Below are 18,354 nucleotides of genomic sequence, written 5' to 3'. Positions count from 1 at the left end.
CAACGTGAGCATGCCAGGCAGGAGTTACCTCACAGCAGAGGTCCCACCTCACAGAAGGGTGAGAAACCCAGCCAACATCAGACTCTCACCAGAGGGCCCACATCACCAAGGGGATGGGAACCAGGCAGGAGTGTCTTCACATCAGTGGGGCCACATCATCGAAAGCTGAGGTACTCAGCACATGTGTCCTCAAACCAGAGGACCCACATCACCAAGGACCTCGGAGTGAGGCAGGCAGGAGTAGCCTCACAACACTGGGCACATAGAATAAAAAAGTGAGGAATCCAGCAGTTGGAACCTCCCAGCAGGCGGCCCAGAGCACCGAGGCTATGGGATCCAGGCCACAGTGAACTCACAGAACAGGGCCCATGTCATGAAACTGAGCAACCCAGCCATTGGGACCTCAGAGCAGGAGGCCCACATCCCCATGGGGATGGAATTCTGGTAGGAGTGTCCTCGCACCACTGAGAACGTATCAGAAAATTTTGGGCGACCAGCAGTTAGGGCCTGACGCCAGAGGACCCTCATCACCAAGGGAAGGAGGCTCCCAGCAGGCTCCAACTGCCACCAGAGGGCTGACGTCGCCAAGGCGATGTGTGCCAACCAGGCACGAATGACCTCACAGCAGAGGGCCCACCTCACAGAAGGGTGAGGAACACAGCCAGGATCAGACTCTCACCAGAGGGCCCACATCACCAAGGGGATGGGAACCAGGCAGGAGTGTCCCCACACCAGTGGGACAACATCATCGAAAGGTGAGGATCCCAGCACATGTGTCCTCAAACCAGAGGAACCACATCACCAAGGGGTTCGGAATGAGGCTGGCAGGACTGGCCTCACAACACAGGGTCCATAGAATATAAAAGTTGAGGAATCCAGCAGTTGGAACCTCCCAGCAAGTGGCCCAGAGCACCGAGGCTATGGGATCCAGGCCGCAGTGAACTCACAGCAGAGGGCCCACATCATGAACCTGTGAGCAGCCCAGCTGTTGGGACCTCAGAACAGAAGGCCCACATCCCCACTGGGATGGGAACCTGGCAGGAGTGGCTTTGCACCACTTAGCACATATCAGAAAATGTTAGGAGCCCAGCAGTTAGGGCCTGATGCCAGGGGGCCCTCATAACTGAGGGGAGGAGACTCCCAGCAGGTTCCAACTGCCAACAGAGGGACCACGTCTACAAGGTGGCATGCGCCAGCCAGGCAGTAGTGACCTCACAGCAGAGGGCCTATCTCACAGAAGGGTGAGGAACCGAGGCAGGATGAGACTCTCACCAGAGGGCCCACAACACCAAGGGGATGGGAACCAGTCAGGACTGTCCTCCCACCAGTGGGGCCACATCATCGAAAGGTGAGGAACCCAGCACATGTGGCCTCATATCAGAGGACATACATCACAAAGGGGATGGGAGTGAGGCAGGTAGGAGTAGCCTAAAAACAGAGGGCCCAAAGAATAAAAAAAGTGAGGAATCCAGCATTTGGAACCTCCCAGCAGGCGGCCGAGAGCACAGAAGCTATGGGATGCAGGCAGGAGTTAACTAACACCAGAGAGCCCACATCATGAAACTGTGAGCAACCCAGGCATTGGGACCTCAGAGCAGAAAGCCCACATCCCCATGGGGATGGGAACCTGACAGGAGTGTCCTGGCATCACTGGGCTCACATCAGAAAACGTGGGGAGCCCAGCAGTTAGAGCCTGATGCTAGAGGGCCGTCATCACCGAGGGCAGGAGGCTCCCAGCAGGTTCCATGTGCCAACAGAGGGCCCACGTCGCCAAGGTGATGTGTGCAAGTCAGGCAGGATTGACCTCACAGCAGAGGGCCTACCTCACAGAAGAGTGAGGAACCCAGCCAGGATAAGACTGTCACCAGAAGGCCCACATCACCAAGGGGATGGGAACCAGACAGGAGTGTCCTCACACCAGTGGGGCCACATCATTGAAAGTTGCCTAACCCAGCACATGTGGCCTCAAACCAGAAGACCCACATCACGAAGGGGTTGCGAGTGAGGCAGGCAGGAGGAGCATCACAACACAGGACCCATAGAATACAAAAGTTGAGGAATCGAGCAGTTGGAACCTCCCAGCAGGCAGCCAAGACCACAGAGGCTATGGGATCCAGGCCACAGTGAACTAACACCAGAGAGCCCACATCATGAAATTGTGATCAACCCAGCCGTTGGAACCTCAGAGCAGAAGGCCCACATCCCCATGGGGATGGGAACCTAAGAGGAGTGCTTGAGCAACACTGGGCTCACTAAGAAAAGTTGGGGAGCCCAGCAGTTAGGGCCTGACGTCAGAGGGCCCTCATCACAGAGCTGAGGAGGCTCCCAGCAGGGTCCAATTGCCACGAGAGGGCTCATGTCAACAAGGCGAGGTGAGCAACCCAGGCAAGAGTTACCTGATAGTAGAGGGCCCACCTCACAGATGGGTGAGGAACCCAGCCAGGATCAGACTCTCACCAGAGGGCCCACATCACAAAGGGGATGGGACCCAGTCAGGATTATCCTCACACCAGTGGGGCCTCATCATCTTAAGGTGAGGAACCCAGCACATGTGTCCTCAAACCAGAGGACCCACATCACCAAGGGCCTTGGAGTGAGGCAGGCAGGAGTAGCCTCACAACACAGGGCACATAATATAAAAAACGTGAGGATTCCAGCATTTAGACCTTCCAGCAGGCGGCCCAGAACACCGAGGCTATGGGATCCAGGCCACAGTGAACTCACAGCAGAGGGCCCACATCACAAAACTGTGAGCAACCCAGGAGTTGAGACCTCAGCGCAGAAGGACCACATCCCCATGGGAATGGGAACCTGGCTGGAGTGCCCTCGCACCACTGGGCACACATCAGAAAATGTGGGGAGCCCACCATTTAGGGCCTGACGCCAGAGGGCCGTCATCACCGAGAGGAGGAGGCGCCCTGCATGCTCCAACTGCCACCAGAGGGCTCACGTCTCCTAGGTGACGTGTGCCAGCCAGGCAGGAGTGACCTCACAGCAGAGGGCCTACCTCACAGAACGTTGAGGAACACAGCCAGGATTAGACTCTCGCCAGAGGGCCCACCTCACCAAGGGGATGGGAACCAGGCAGGAGTGTCCTCACTCACTTGGCGCACATCAGAAAATGTGGGGAGCCCAGCAGTTATGGCCTAAGGCAAGAGGGCCCTCATCACCGAGGGGAGGAGGATCCCAGCACACTCCAACTGCCACCAGAGGGCCCACGTCGCCAAGGTGACGTGTGCCAGACAGGCATGACTGACCTCACAGCAGAGGGCCCACCTCACAGAAGGGTGAGGAACCCAGCCAGGATCAGACTCTCACCTGAGGGCCCACATCAGCAAGGGGATGGGAACCAGTCAGGACTGTCTTCCCTCCAGTGGGGTCACATCATCGAAAGGTGCGGAACCCAGCACATGTGGCCTCAAATCAGAGGACACATATCACAAAGGGAATGGGAGTGAGGCAGGCAGGAGTAGCCTAAAAACAGAGGGCCCAAAGAATAAGAAAGGTGAGGAATCCAGCAGTTGGAACCTCCCAGCAGGCGGCCCAGAGCACAGAAGCTATGGGATGCAGGCAGGAGTGAACTAATACCAGAGAGCCCACATCATGAAACTGTGAGCAACCCAGGCTTTGGGACCTCAGAGCAGAAGGCCCACATCCCAATGGGGATGTGAACCTGGCTGGAGTGTCCTCGCACCACTGGGCGCACATCACAAAATGTGGGGAGCCCAGCAGTTAGGGCCTGACGCCAGAGGGCCCTCATCACCCAGGAGAGGAGGCTCCCAGCAGGCTCCAAGTGCCACCAGAGGGCTCATGTCCACAAGGCGAGGTGAGCAAGCCAGGCAGGAGTGACCTCACAGCAGACGGCCCACCTCACAGATGGGTGAGGAACCCAGCCAGGATCAGACTCTCAACAGAGGGCCCACATCACCAAGGGGATGTGAACCAGGCAGGAGTCTCCTAAGACCATTGGTCCCACATCATCGAAAGGTGAGGAACCCAGCACATGTGGCCTCAAACCAGACGACACACATCACGAAGGGGCTGGGAGTGAGGCAGGCAGGAGGATCCTCACAACAGAGGGCCCAAAAAATTAAAAAAGTGAGGAATCCAGCAGTTGGAACCTCCCAGCAGGCGGCCAAGAGCACAGAGGCTATGGGATCCAGGCCTCTGTGAACACCAGAGAGCCCACATCATGAAAATGTGAACAACCCAGCCGTTGGGACCTCAGAGCAGAAGGCCCACATCTCCATGGAGATGGGATCCTAAGAGGAGTGCCAAAGCATCACTGGGCTCACGAAGAAAAGTTGGTGAGCCCAGCAGTTAGGGCCTGACGCAAGAGGGCCCTCATCACCGGGGGGAGGAGATTCCCAGCACGCTCCAACTGCCACCACACGGCTGACTTCACCAAGGCAATGTGTGCCAGCCATGCAGGAGTGACCTATCAGCAGAGGGTCTCCCTCACAGGTGGGTGAGGAACAAAGCCAGGAACAGACTCTCACCAGGGGGTCCACATAACCACGTGGATGAGAACCAGGCAGGAGTGTCCTCACACTAGTGGGGCCACATCATCGAAAGGTGAGGAACCCAGAAAAGGTGGCCACAAACCAGAGGACCCACATCACCAAGGGGTTGAGAGTGAGGTAGGTGTCTGGACGGGCATATTTAACACTCATTTCCCACCAGGAAGAGAAATTAACCAAAGGCTCAGCGTGCCCTGCCAGAAGCAGATTAGGGCCTGAAGCAGTCTTGCGGGTTTGCGGCCAGCTCACAAGAAAGCGAGTTGAAGAAAGGAGCTCAGGGGCCCTGTAATTCACAAACCTGGAGAGTTATAAATGACAGATAATGTCCAAAAATATATTGAAGTAAGGCTGCGAAGAGGACTTGAAAGCGGGGCAGAATTTCAGGAAACCGATTTCAGGAGGTAGACTGGATTTGCATTTAAAGCATAGGAAAAGAGGCAGAACATCGACAATGATGCACTTGGCCAAAAAGTGCGTATGCGTTTTTTCCTGAATATATTCAGGAAAAAACGCATACGCCCTTTTTGGCCAACCAAGCAAGCTTCCAAAGGAAATCTGCACTACAATGAAGTCTCACTGCCCCCCGGTCAAAAGGGCTATCTGAAAAAAGTGTAAAATCCAGAAAGGCAGGACAGGCCATGGAGAACGGGAGCCTTGTTATGCTGATGGGCGGCATGTAAATTGCCAACAGCCACTCTGGAGAAGTGTATGGTGTTTCCTGAAACATCCAAAAAACAAAGCAACAGAGCCTAGGGCACTTCCACTTATGGTCCTATAGCTTAGGGAAATTAAAATCCAAAAGACACAGCCACCCCAAAGTTTGGGACGGCTCTGTTTACAAGAACCTCGTTTACGGTACAAGTTCAATATCACAGAAAGCGAAAAATGGATAAAGAAGTTGTGGTACTTACGTACAATGCAATATCACTCAGCAATGAAATCTATGTCATCAGACCCGTAGCAGCATAATGAGTGGATTCAGGTACGATGATTCTAAGTGAAATAAGTCACACAGAAAAAGAAACATCATAAGATATCACTACTACACGGAATGTAAACTTGGCCAGACAAGAACTGAATTACAAAACAGAACAGGGCCTCAAATGTAGAAAACCAACTTATGCTTGCTTAAGGGGAAAGGTGAGTTGGGGTGCTTCATAAAACCAGAGATTGAAATTAGCACAGATACCGTTCCATAAGCCAAATATGTAATAGACAAGAGCTACTCCTTGCTCAACGAAGTGGACTCAACACCCCATATTAAACGCCTAAGAATATATCTGACTAGTAAGAATCTTAAAACCTATGGATTTATATGTCTCCGAAAGAGAATCAAGCGTGTGTACAGCGGCATAAGCGCAGCAGTGATAGGATTGGTGAGGTTCGGTGAGCAAATGCAGACCCTTTGAAGTCATATTGCATGGTACCCTTTCCATGGGTCTCAACTCTCCAGGTTTAAGGGATTCTTCCTTCAGCTAAAACATGCATGTGGAACCCAGAGTATGATCCACCGTGTGATCGGAAAACGTGTTCAAATGTGTCTCAGTTTTCGTCCCCTGGTACTCGGGTGCAACATTCCAGATCCTTTCCTAACACTCTCCCCACTTGGAGAGTCAGTGCCTTTAACCTCCTGTTTGGCCCAGTTTGCAATTTCTGTGGAAAATGAACAGGAATAGGGAGAACCAATGAGAGACTAGGTGGAGGTGTCTGGACGGGCAAATTTAACTCTCATTTCCCACCAGGAAGAGGAATTAACCAAAGGCCCAGCATGCCGTGCCGGAACCAAACTAGGGCCGGAAGCAATCCTGCGGTGTTGCGGCCAGCTCACAAGAAAGCGAGTTGAAGAAAGGAGCTCAGGGGCACTGTAATTCACAATCCTACAGAGTTATAAATGACAGCCATCTTCCAAAAATATCTTAAAGTAAGGCTGCCAAGAGGAGTTGAAAGCGGGGCAGAATTGCAGGAAACCGATTTCAGGAGGTAGACTGGAATTGCATGTAAAGCATAGGAAAAGAGGCAGAACGTCCACAATGATGCACTTGGCCAAAAAGGGCGTATGCGTTTCTTCCTGAATATATACAGGAAAAAACGCATACGCCCTTTTTGGCCAACCAAGCAAGCTTGCAAAGGAAATCTGCACTACAATGAAGTCTCACTGCCCCCCGGTCAAAAGGGCCATCCGAAAAAAGTGTAAAATCCAGAAAGACAGGACAGGCCATGGAGAACTGGGAGCCTTGTTATGCTGATGGGCGGGATGTAAATTGCCAACAACCACTCTGGAGAAGTGTATGGTGTTTCCTGAAACATACAAAAAACCAAGCAACAGAGCCTAGGGCATTTCCACTTATGGTCGTATAGCTTAGGGAAATAATAATCAAAAAGACACAGCCACCCCAAAGTTTGGGACGGCTCTGTTTACAAGAACCTCGTGTACGGTACAGGTTCAATATCACAGAAAGCGAAAAATGGATAAAGAAATTGTGGTACTTAGGTACAATGCAATATCACTCAGCAAAGAAATCTATGTCATCAGGCCCGTGACAGCATAATGAGTGGATTCAGGTAAGATGATTCTAAGAGAAATAAGTCACACAGAAAAAGAAATATCATAAGATATCACTACTACACGGAATGTAAACTTGGCTACACAGGAACTGAATTACAAAACAGAACAGGGTGTCAAATGTAGAAAACCAACTTATGCTTGCTTAAGGGGAAAGGTGAGTTGGGGTGCTGCATGAAACCAGAGATTGAAATTAGCACAGACACCGTTCCATAAGCCAAATATGTAATAGACAAGAGCTACTCCTTGCTAAACGAAGTGGACTCAACACCCAATATTAAACGCCTAAGAATATACCTGACTAGTAAGAATCTTAAAACCTATGGATTTATATGTCTCCGAAAGAGAATCAAGGGTGTGTACAGCGGCATAAACGCAGCAGTGATAGGATTGGTGAGGTTCGGTGAGCAAATGCAGACCCTTTGAAGTCATATTGCATGGCACCCATTCCATGGGTCTCAACTCTCCAGGTTTAAGGGATTCTTCCTTCAGCTAAAACATGCATGTGGAACCCAGAGTATAATCCACTGTGTGATCGGGAAACGTGTTCAAATGTGTCTCAGTTTTCGTCCCCTGGCACTCGGGTGCAACATTCCAGACGCTTTACTAACACTCTCCCCACTTGGAGAGTCAGTGCCTTTAACCTCTTGTTTGGCCCAGTTTGCAATTTCTGCGTAAGATAAACAGGAAGAGGGAGAACCAATGAGAGACTAGGTGGAGGTGTCTGGACGGGCAAATTTAACTCTCATTTCCCACCAGGAAGAGGAATTAACCAAAGGCTCCGTGTGCCATGCTGGAACTAGATTAGGGCCTGAGGAGATCCTGCGGTGTTGCGGCCAGCTCACAAGAAAGCGAGTTGAAGAAAGGAGCTCAGGGGCACTGTAATTCACAAACCTACAGAGTTATAAATGACAGCTATCTTCCAAAAATATATTGCAGTAAGGCTGCCAAGAGGAGTTGAATGCGGGGCAGAATTGCTGGGAACCGATTTCAGGAGGTAGACTGGAATTGTATGTAAAGCATAGGAAAAGAGGCAGAACGTCCACAATGATGCACTTGGCCAAAAAGAGCGTATGCGTTTTTTCCTGAATATATACAGGAAAAAACGCATACGCCCTTTTTGGCCAACCAAGCAAGCTTGAAAAGGAAATCTGCACTACAATGAAGTCTCACTGTCCCCGGTCAAAAGGGCTATCTGAAAAAAGTGTAAAATCCAGAAAGGCAGGACAGGCCATGGAGAACTGGGAGCCTTGTTATGCTGATGGGCGGCATGTAAATTGCCAACAGCCATTCTGGAGAAGTGTATGGTGTTTCCTGAAACATCCAAAAAACAAAACAACAGAGCCTAGGGCACTTCCACTTATGGTACTATAGCTTAGGGAAATTAAAATCCGAAAGACACAGCCACCCCAAAGTTTGGGACGGCTCTGTTTACAAGAACCTCGTTTACGGTACAGGTTCAATATCGCAGAAAGCGAAAAATGGATAAAGAAATTGTGGTACTTAGGTACAATGCAATATCACTCAGCAAAGAAATCTATGTCATCAGGCCCGTGACAGCATAATGAGTGGATTCAGGTATGATGATTCTAAGAGAAATAAGTCACACAGAAAAAGAAATATCATAAGATATCACTACTACACGGAATGTAAACTTGGCTACACAGGAACTGAATTACAAAACAGAACAGGGTGTCAAATGTAGAAAACAAACTTATGCTTGCTTAAGGGGAAAGGTGAGTTGGGGTGCTGTATGAAACCAGAGATTGAAATTAGCACAGACACCGTTCCATAAGCCAAATATGTAATAGACAAGAGCTACTCCTTGCTCAACGAAGTGGACTCAACACCCAATATTAAACGCCTAAGAATATACCTGACTAGTAAGAATCTTAAAACCTATGGATTTATATGTCTCCGAAAGAGAATCAAGGGTGTGTACAGCGGCGTAAACGCAGCAGTGATAGGATTGGTGAGGTTCGGTGAGCAAATGCAGACCCTTTGAAGTCATATTGCATGGTACCCATTCCATGGGTCTCAACTCTCCATGTTTAAGGGATTCTTCCTTCAGCTAAAACATGCATGTGGAACCCAGAGTATAATCCACCGTGTGATCGGGAAACGTGTTCAAATGTGTCTCAGTTTTCGTCCCCTGGTACTCGGGTGCAACATTCCAGACGCTTTACTAACACTCTCCCCACTTGGAGAGTCAGTGCCTTTAACCTCTTGTTTGGCCCAGTTTGCAATTTCTGCGTAAGATAAACAGGAAGAGGGAGAACCAATGAGAGACTAGGTGGAGGTGTCTGGACGGGCAAATTTAACTCTCATTTCCCACCAGGAAGAGGAATTAACCAAAGGCTCCGTGTGCCATGCTGGAACTAGATTAGGGCCTGAGGAGATCCTGCGGTGTTGCGGCCAGCTCACAAGAAAGCGAGTTGAAGAAAGGAGCTCAGGGGCACTGAAATTCACAAACCTACAGAGTTATAAATGACAGCTATCTTCCAAAAATATATTGCAGTAAGGCTGCCAAGAGGAGTTGAATGCGGGGCAGAATTGCAGGGAACCGATTTCAGGAGGTAGACTGGAATTGTATGTAAAGCATAGGAAAAGAGGCAGAACGTCCACAATGATGCACTTGGCCAAAAAGGGCGTATGCGTTTTTTCCTGAATATATACAGGAAAAAACGCATACGCCCTTTTTGGCCAACCAAGCAAGCTTGAAAAGGAAATCTGCACTACAATGAAGTCTCACTGTCCCGGGTCAAAAGGGCTATCTGAAAAAAGTGTAAAATCCAGAAAGGCAGGACAGGCCATGGAGAACTGAGAGCCTTGTTATGCTGATGGGCGGCATGTAAATTGCCAACAGCCACTCTGGAGAAGTGTATGGTGTTTCCTGAAACATCCAAAAAACAAAGCAACAGAGCCTAGGGCACTTCCACTTATGGTCCTATAGCTTAGGGAAATTAAAATCCGAAAGACACAGCCACCCCAAAGTTTGGGCCGGCTCTCTTTACAAGAACCTCATTTACGGTACAAGTTCAATATCACAGAAAGCGAAAAATGGATAAAGAAGTTGTGGTACTTACGTACAATGCAATATCACTCAGCAATGAAATCTATGTCATCAGGCCCGTAGAAGCATAATGAGTGGATTCAGGTACGATGATTCTAAGTGAAATAAGTCACACAGAAAAAGAAACATCATAAGATATCACTACTACACGGAATGTAAACTTGGCTGCACAGGAACTGAATTACAAAACAGAACAGTGTCTGGAATGTAGAAAACCAACTTATGCTTGCTTAAGGGGAAAGGTGAGTTGGGGTGCTTCATAAAACCAGAGATTGAAATTAGCACAGATACCGTTCCATAAGCCAAATATGTAATAGACAAGAGCTACACCTTGCTCAACGAAGTGGACTCAACACCCCACATTAAACGCCTAAGAATATACCTGACTAGTAAGAATCTTAAAACCTATGGATTTATATGTCTCCGAAAGAGAATCAAACGTGTGTACAGTGGCATAAACGCAGCAGTGATAGGATTGGTGAGGTTCGGTGAGCAAATGCAGACTCTTTGAAGTCATATTGCATGGTACCCATTCCATGGGTCTCAACTCTCCATGTTTAAGGGATTCTTCCTTCAGCTAAAACATGCATGTGGAACCCAGAGTACGATCCACTGTGTGATCGGAAAACGTGTTCAAATGTGTCTCAGTTTTCGTCCCCTGGTACTCGGGTGCAACATTCCAGACGCTTTACTAACACTCTCCCCACTTGGAGAGTCAGTGCCTTTAACATCCTGTTTGGCCCAGTTTGCAATTTCTGTGGAAAATGAACAGGAATAGGGAGAACCAATGAGAGACTAGGTGGAGGTGTCTGGACGGGCAAATTTAACTCTCATTTCCCACCAGGAAGAGGAATTAACCAAAGGCTCAGCATGCCGTGCCAGAACCAAACTAGGGCCTGAAGCAATCCTGCGGTGTTGCGGCCAGCTCACAAGAAAGCGAGTTGAAGAAAGGAGCTCAGGGGCACTGTAATTCACAAACATGCAGAGTTATAAATGACAGCTATCTTCCAAAAATATATTGCAGTAAGGCTGCCAAGAGGAGTTGAATGCGGGGCAGAATTGCAGGGAACCGATTTCAGGAGGTAGACTGGAATTGTATGTAAAGCATAGGAAAAGAGGCAGAACGTCCACAATGATGCACTTGGCCAAAAAGGGCGTATGCGTTTTTTCCTGAATATATACAGGAAAAAACGCATACGCCCTTTTTGGCCAACCAAGCAAGCTTTCAAAGGAAATCTGCACTACAATGAAGACTCACTGCCCCCTGGTCAAAAGGGCCATCTGAAAAAAGTGTAAAATCCAGAAAGGCAGGAGAGGCCATGGAGAACTAGGAGCCTTGTTATGCTGATGGGCGGGATGTAAATTGCAAACAGCCACTCTGAAGAAGTGTATGGTGTTTCCTGAAACATCTAAAACACAAAGTAACAGAGCCTAGGGCACTTCCACTTATGGTCCTACAGCTTAGGGAAATTAAAATCAAAAAGACACAGCCACCCCAAAGTTTCGGCCGGCTCTGTTTACAAGAACCTCGTTTACGGTACAAGTTCAATATCACAGAAAGCGAAAAATGGATAAAGAAGTTGTGGTACTTACGTACAATGCAATATCACTCAGCAATGAAATCTATGTCATCAGGCCCGTAGCAGCATAATGAGTGGATTCAGGTACGATGATTCTAACTGAAATAAGTCACACAGAAAAAGAAACATCATAAGATATCACTACTACACGGAATGTAAACTTGGCTACACAGGAACTGAATTACAAAACAGAACAGGGTGTGAAATGTAGAAAACCAACTTATGCTTGCTTAAGGGGAAAGGTGACTTGGGGTGCGGCATAAAACCAGAGATTGAAATTAGCACAGATACTGTTCCATAAGCCAAATATGTAATAGACAAGAGCTACTCCTTGCTCAACGAAGTGGACTCAACACCCCATATTAAACGCCTAAGAATATACCTGACTAGTAAGAATCTACCTGACTAGTAAGAATCTTAAAACCTATGGATTTATATGTCTCCGAAAGAGAATCAAGCGTGTGTACAGCGGCATAAACGCAGCAGTGATAGGATTGGTGAGGTTCGGTGAGCAAATGCAGACCCTTTGAAGTCATATTGCATGGTACCCATTCCATGGGTCTCAACTCTCCATGTTTAAGGGATTCTTCCTTCAGCTAAAACATTCATGTGGAACCCAGAGTATGATCCACCGTGTGATCAGGAAACGTGTTCAAATGTGTCTCAGTTTTCGTCCCCTGGTACTCGGGTGCAACATTCCACACGCTTTACTAACACTCTCCCCACTTGGAGATCAGTGCCTTTAACCTCCTGTTTGGCCCAGTTTGCAATTTCTGTGGAAAATGAACAGGAATAGGGAGAACCAATGAGAGACTAGGTGGAGGTGTCTGGACGGGCAAATTTAACTGTCATTTCCCACCAGGAAGAGGAATTAACCAAAGGCTCAGCATGCCGTGCCGGAACCAAACTAGGGCCTGAAGCAATCCTGCGGTGTTGCGGCCAGCTCACAAGAAAGCGAGTTGAAGAAAGGAGCTCAGGGGCACTGTAATTCACAAACCTGCAGAGTTATAAATGACAGCTATCTTTCAAAAATATATTGAAGTAAGGCGGCCAATAGTAGTTGAAAGCGGTGCAGAATTGCAGGAAACCGATTTCAGGAGGTACACTGGAATTACATGTAAAGCATAGGAAAAGAGGCAGAACGTTGACAATGATGCACTTGGCCAAAAAGGGCGTATGCGTTTTTTCCTGAATATATTCAGGAAAAAACGCATACACCCTTTTTGGCCAACCAAGCAAGCTTGCAAAGGAAATCTGCACTACAATGAACCCTCACTGCCCCCCGGTCAAAAGGGACATCTGAAAAAAGTGTAAAATCCAGAAAGGCAGGACAGGCCATGGAGAACTGGGAGCCTTGTTATGCTGATGGGCGGGATGTAAATTGCCAGCAGCCACTCTGGAGAAGTGTATGGTGTTTCCTGAAACATCCAAAAAACAAAGCAACAGAGCCTAGGGCACTTCCACTTATGGTCCTATAGCTTAGGGAAATTAAAATCAAAAAGACACAGCCACCCCAAAGTTTCGGCCGGCTCTGTTTACAAGAACATTGTTTACGGTACAAGTTCAATATCACAGAAAGCGAAAAATGGATAAAGAAGTTGTGGTACTTACGTACACTGCAATATCACTCAGCAATGAAATCTATGTCATCAGGCCCGTAGCAGCATAATGAGTGGATTCAGGTACGATGATTCTAAGTGAAATAAGTCACACAGAAAAAGAAACATCATAAGATATCACTACTACACGGAATGTAAACTTGGCTACACAGGAACAGAATTACCAAACAGAACAGGGTGTCAAATGTAGAAAACCAACTCATGCTTGCTTAAGGGGAAAGGTGAGTTGGGGTGCTGCATACAACAAGAGATTGAAATTAGCACAGATACCGTTCCATAAGCCAAATATGTAATAGACAAGAGCTACTCCTTGCTCAACGAAGTGGACTCAACACCCCACATTAAACGCCTAAGAATATACCTGACTAGTAAGAATCTTAAAACCTATGGATTTATATGTCTCCGAAAGAGAATCAAGCATGTGTACAGCAGCATAAACGCAGCAGTGATAGGATTGGTGAGGTTCGGTGAGCAAATGCAGACCCTTTGAAGTCATATTGCATGGTACCCATTCCATGGGTCTCAACTCTCCATGTTTAAGGGATTCTTCCTTCAGCTAAAACATGCATGTGGAACCCAGAGTATGATCCACCGTGTGATCGGGAAATGTGTTCAACTGTGTCTCAGTTTTCGTCCCCTGGTACTCGGGTGCAACATTCCAGACGCTTTACTAACACTCTCCCCACTTGGACAGTCAGTGCCTTTAACCTCCTGTTTGGCCCAGTTTGCAATTTCTGTGGAAAATGAACAGGAATAGGGAGAACCAATGAGAGACTAGGTGGAGGTGTCCGGACGGGCAAATTTAACTCTCATATCCCACCAGGAAGAGGAATTAACCAAAGGCTCAGCGAGCCATGCCAGAACCACAGTAGGGCCAGAAGCAATCCTGCGGTGTTGCGGCCAGCTCACAAGAAAGCGAGTTGAAGAAAGGAGCTCAGGGGCACTGTAATTCACAAACCTGCAGAGTTATAAATGACAGCTATCTTCAAAAAAATATATTGAAGTAAGGCTGCCAAGAGGAGTTGAAACCGGGGCAGAATTGCAGTAAACCCGATTTCAGGAGGTAGACTGGAATTGCATGTAAAGCATAGGAAAAGAGGCAGAACGTCCACAATGATGCACTTGGCCAAAAAGGGCGTATGCGTTTTTTCCTGAATATATTCAGGAAAAAACGCATACGCCCTTTTTGGCCAACCAAGCAAGCTTTCAAAGGAAATCTGCACTACAATGAAGTCTCACTGCCCCCCGGTCAAAAGGGCCATCTGAAAAAAGTGTAAAATCCAGAAAGGCAGGACAGGCCATGGAGGACTGGGAGCCTTGTTATGCTGATGGGCGGGATGTAAATTGCCAGCAGCCACTCTGGAGAAGTGTATGGTGTTTCCTGAAACATCCAAAAAACAAAGCAACAGAGCCTAGGGCACTTCCACTTATGGTCCTATAGCTTAGGGTAATTAAAATCAAAAAGACACAGCCACCCCAAAGTTTGGGACGGCTCTGTTTACAAGAACCTCGTTTACGGTACAAGTTCAATATCACAGAAAGCGAAAAATGGATAAAGAAGTTGTGGTACTTACGTACAGTGCAATATCACTCAGCAATGAAATCTATGTCATCAGGCCCGTAGCAGCATAATGAGTGGATTCAGGTACGATGATTCTAAGTGAAATAAGTCACACAGAAAAAGAAACATCATAAGATATCACTACTACACGGAATGTAAACTTGGCTGCACAGGAACTGAATTACAAAACAGAACAGGGTCTCAAATGTAGAAAACCAACTTATGCTTGCTTAAGGGGAAAGGTGAGTTGGGGTGCGGCATAAAACCAGAGATTGAAATTAGCACAGATACCGTTCCATAAACCAAATATGTAATAGACAAGAGCTACTCCTTGCTCAACGAAGTGGACTCAACACCCCACATTAAACGCCTAAGAATATACCTGACTAGTAAGAATCTTAAAACCTATGGATTTATATGTCTCCGAAAGAGAATCAAGCGTGTGTACAGTGGCATAAACGCAGCAGTGATAGGATTGGTGAGGTTCGGTGAGCAAATGCAGACTCTTTGAAGTCATATTGCATGGTACCCATTCCAAGGGTCTCAACTCTCCATGTTTAAGGGATTCTTCCTTCAGCTAAAACATGCATGTGGAACCCAGAGTACGATCCACTGTGTGATCGGAAAACGTGTTCAAATGTGTCTCAGTTTTTGTCCCCTGGTACTCGGGTGCAACATTCCAGATGCTTTACTAACACTCTCCCCACTTGGAGAGTAAGTGCCTTTAACCTCCTGTTTGGCCCAGTTTGCAATTTCTGTGGAAAATGAACAGGAATAGGGAGAACCAATGAGAGACTAGGTGGAGGTGTCTGGACGGGCAAATTTAACTCTCATTTCCCACCAGGAAGAGGAATTAACCAAAGGCTCAGCATGCCGTGCCGGAACCAAACTAGGGCCTGAAGCAATCCTGCGGTGTTGCGGCCAGCTCACAAGAAAGCGAGTTGAAGAAAGGAGCTCAGGGGCACTGTAATTCACAAACATGCAGAGTTATAAATGACAGTTATCTTCCAAAAATATATTGCAGTAAGGCTGCCAAGTGGAGTTGAATGCGGGGCAGAATTGCAGGGAACCGATTTCAGGAGGTAGACTGGAATTGCATGTAAAGCATAGGAAAAGAGGCAGAACGTCCACAATGATGCACTTGGCCAAAAAGGGCGTATGCGTTTTTTCCTGATTATATTCAGGAAAAAACGCATACGCCCTTTTTGGCCAACCAAGCAAGCTTGCAAAGGAAATCTGCACTACAATGAAGTCTCACTGCCCCCCGGTCAAAAGGGCTATCTGAAAAAAGTGTAAAATCCAGAAAGGCAGGACAGGCCATGGAGAACTGGAAGCCTTGTTATGCTGATGGGCGGGATGTAAATTGCCAACAGCCACTCTGGAGAAGTGTATGGTGTTTCCTGAAACATCCAAAAAACCAAGCAACAGAGCCTAGGGCATTTCCACTTATGGTCGTATAGCTTAGGGAAATAATAATCAAAAAGACACAGCCTCCCCAAAGTTTGGGATGGCTCTGTTTACAAGAACCTCGTTTACGGTACAGGTTCAATATCGCAGAAAGCGAAAAATGGATAAAGAAATTGTGGTACTTACGTACAATGCAATATCACTCAGCAAAGAAATCTATGTCATCAGGCCCGTGACAGCATAATGAGTGGATTCAGGTATGATGATTCTAAGAGAAATAAGTCACACAGAAAAAGAAACATCATAAGATATCACTACTACACGGAATGTAAACTTGGCTACACAGGAACTGAATTACAAAACAGAACAGGGTGTCAAATGTAGAAAACCAACTTATGCTTGCTTACGGGGAAAGGTGAGTTGGGGTGCGGCATAAAATCAGAGATTGAAATTAGCACAGATACTGTTCCATAAGCCAAATATGTAATAGACAAGAGCTACTCCTTGCTCAACGAAGTGGACTCAACACCCCATATTAAACGCCTAAGAATATACCTGACTAGTAAGAATCTTAAAACCTATGGATTTATATGTCTCCGAAAGAGAATCAAGCGTGTGTACAGTGTCATAAACGCAGCAGTGATAGGATTGGTGAGGTTCGGTTAGCAAATGTAGACTCTTTGAAGTCATATTGCATGGTACCCATTCCATGGGTCTCAACTCTCCAGGTTTAAGGGATTCTTCCTTCAGCTAAAACATGCATGTGGAACCCAGAGTATGATCCACCGTGTGATCGGGAAACGTGTTCAAATGTGTCTCAGTTTTCGTCCCCTGGTACTCGGGTGCAACATTCCAGACGCTTTACTAACACTCTCCCCGCTTGGAGAGTCAGTGCCTTTAACCTCCTGTTTGGCCCAGTTTGCAATTTCTTCGGAAGATGAACAGGAATAAGGAGAAGCAATGGGAGACTATCTGTAGGTGTCTGGACGGGCAAATTTAACTCTCATTTCCCACCAGGAAGATAAATGAACCAAAGGCTCCGTGTGCCATGCTGGAACTAGATTAAGGCCTGAGGAGATCCTGCGGTGTTGCGGCCAGCTCACAAGAAAGCGAGTTGAAGAAAGGAGCTCAGGGACACTGTAATTCAGAAACCTGCGGAGTTATAAATGACAGCTATCATCCAAAATTATACTGAAGTAAGGCTGCGAAGAGGACTTGAATGCGGGGCAGAATTGCTGGAAACTGATTTCAGAACGTACACGGGAGTAGCTCTTAAAGCATAGGAAAAGAGACAGAACTTGGAAAATAATGCACTTGGCAAAAAAGGGCATATGTGTTTTATCCAGAGCTCTCATAACTGAGGGGAGGAGATTCCCAGCAGGCTCCAAGTGCCACCTGAGGGCTCACATTGCCAAGGCAACGTGAGCATGCCAGGCAGGAGTTACCTCACAGCAGAGGTCCCACCTCACAGAAGGGTGAGAAACCCAGCCAACATCAGACTCTCACCAGAGGGCCCACATCACCAAGGGGATGGGAACCAGGCAGGAGTGTCTTCACATCAGTGGGGCCACATCATCGAAAGCTGAGGTACTCAGCACATGTGTCCTCAAACCAGAGGACCCACATCACCAAGGACCTCGGAGTGAGGCAGGCAGGAGTAGCCTCACAACACTGGGCACATAGAATAAAAAAGTGAGGAATCCAGCAGTTGGAACCTCCCAGCAGGCGGCCCAGAGCACTGAGGCTATGGGATCCAGGCCACAGTGAACTCACAGAACAGGGCCCATGTCATGAAACTGAGCAACCCAGCCATTGGGACCTCAGAGCAGGAGGCCCACATCCCCATGGGGATGGAATTCTGGTAGGAGTGTCCTCGCACCACTGAGAACGTAACAGAAAATTTTGGGCGACCAGCAGTTAGGGCCTGACGCCAGAGGACCCTCATCACCAAGGGAAGGAGGCTCCCAGCAGGCTCCAACTGCCACCAGAGGGCTGACGTCGCCAAGGCGATGTGTGCCAACCAGGCACGAA

This window comes from Leucopleurus acutus (assembly GCF_964270905.1).
Source record: "Leucopleurus acutus genome assembly, contig: HAP1_SCAFFOLD_157, whole genome shotgun sequence".
NCBI lineage: Eukaryota > Metazoa > Chordata > Mammalia > Artiodactyla > Delphinidae > Leucopleurus > Leucopleurus acutus.
The sequence above is the reverse complement of the archived record's forward strand: the minus strand, read 5'-3'. Positions refer to the sequence as shown.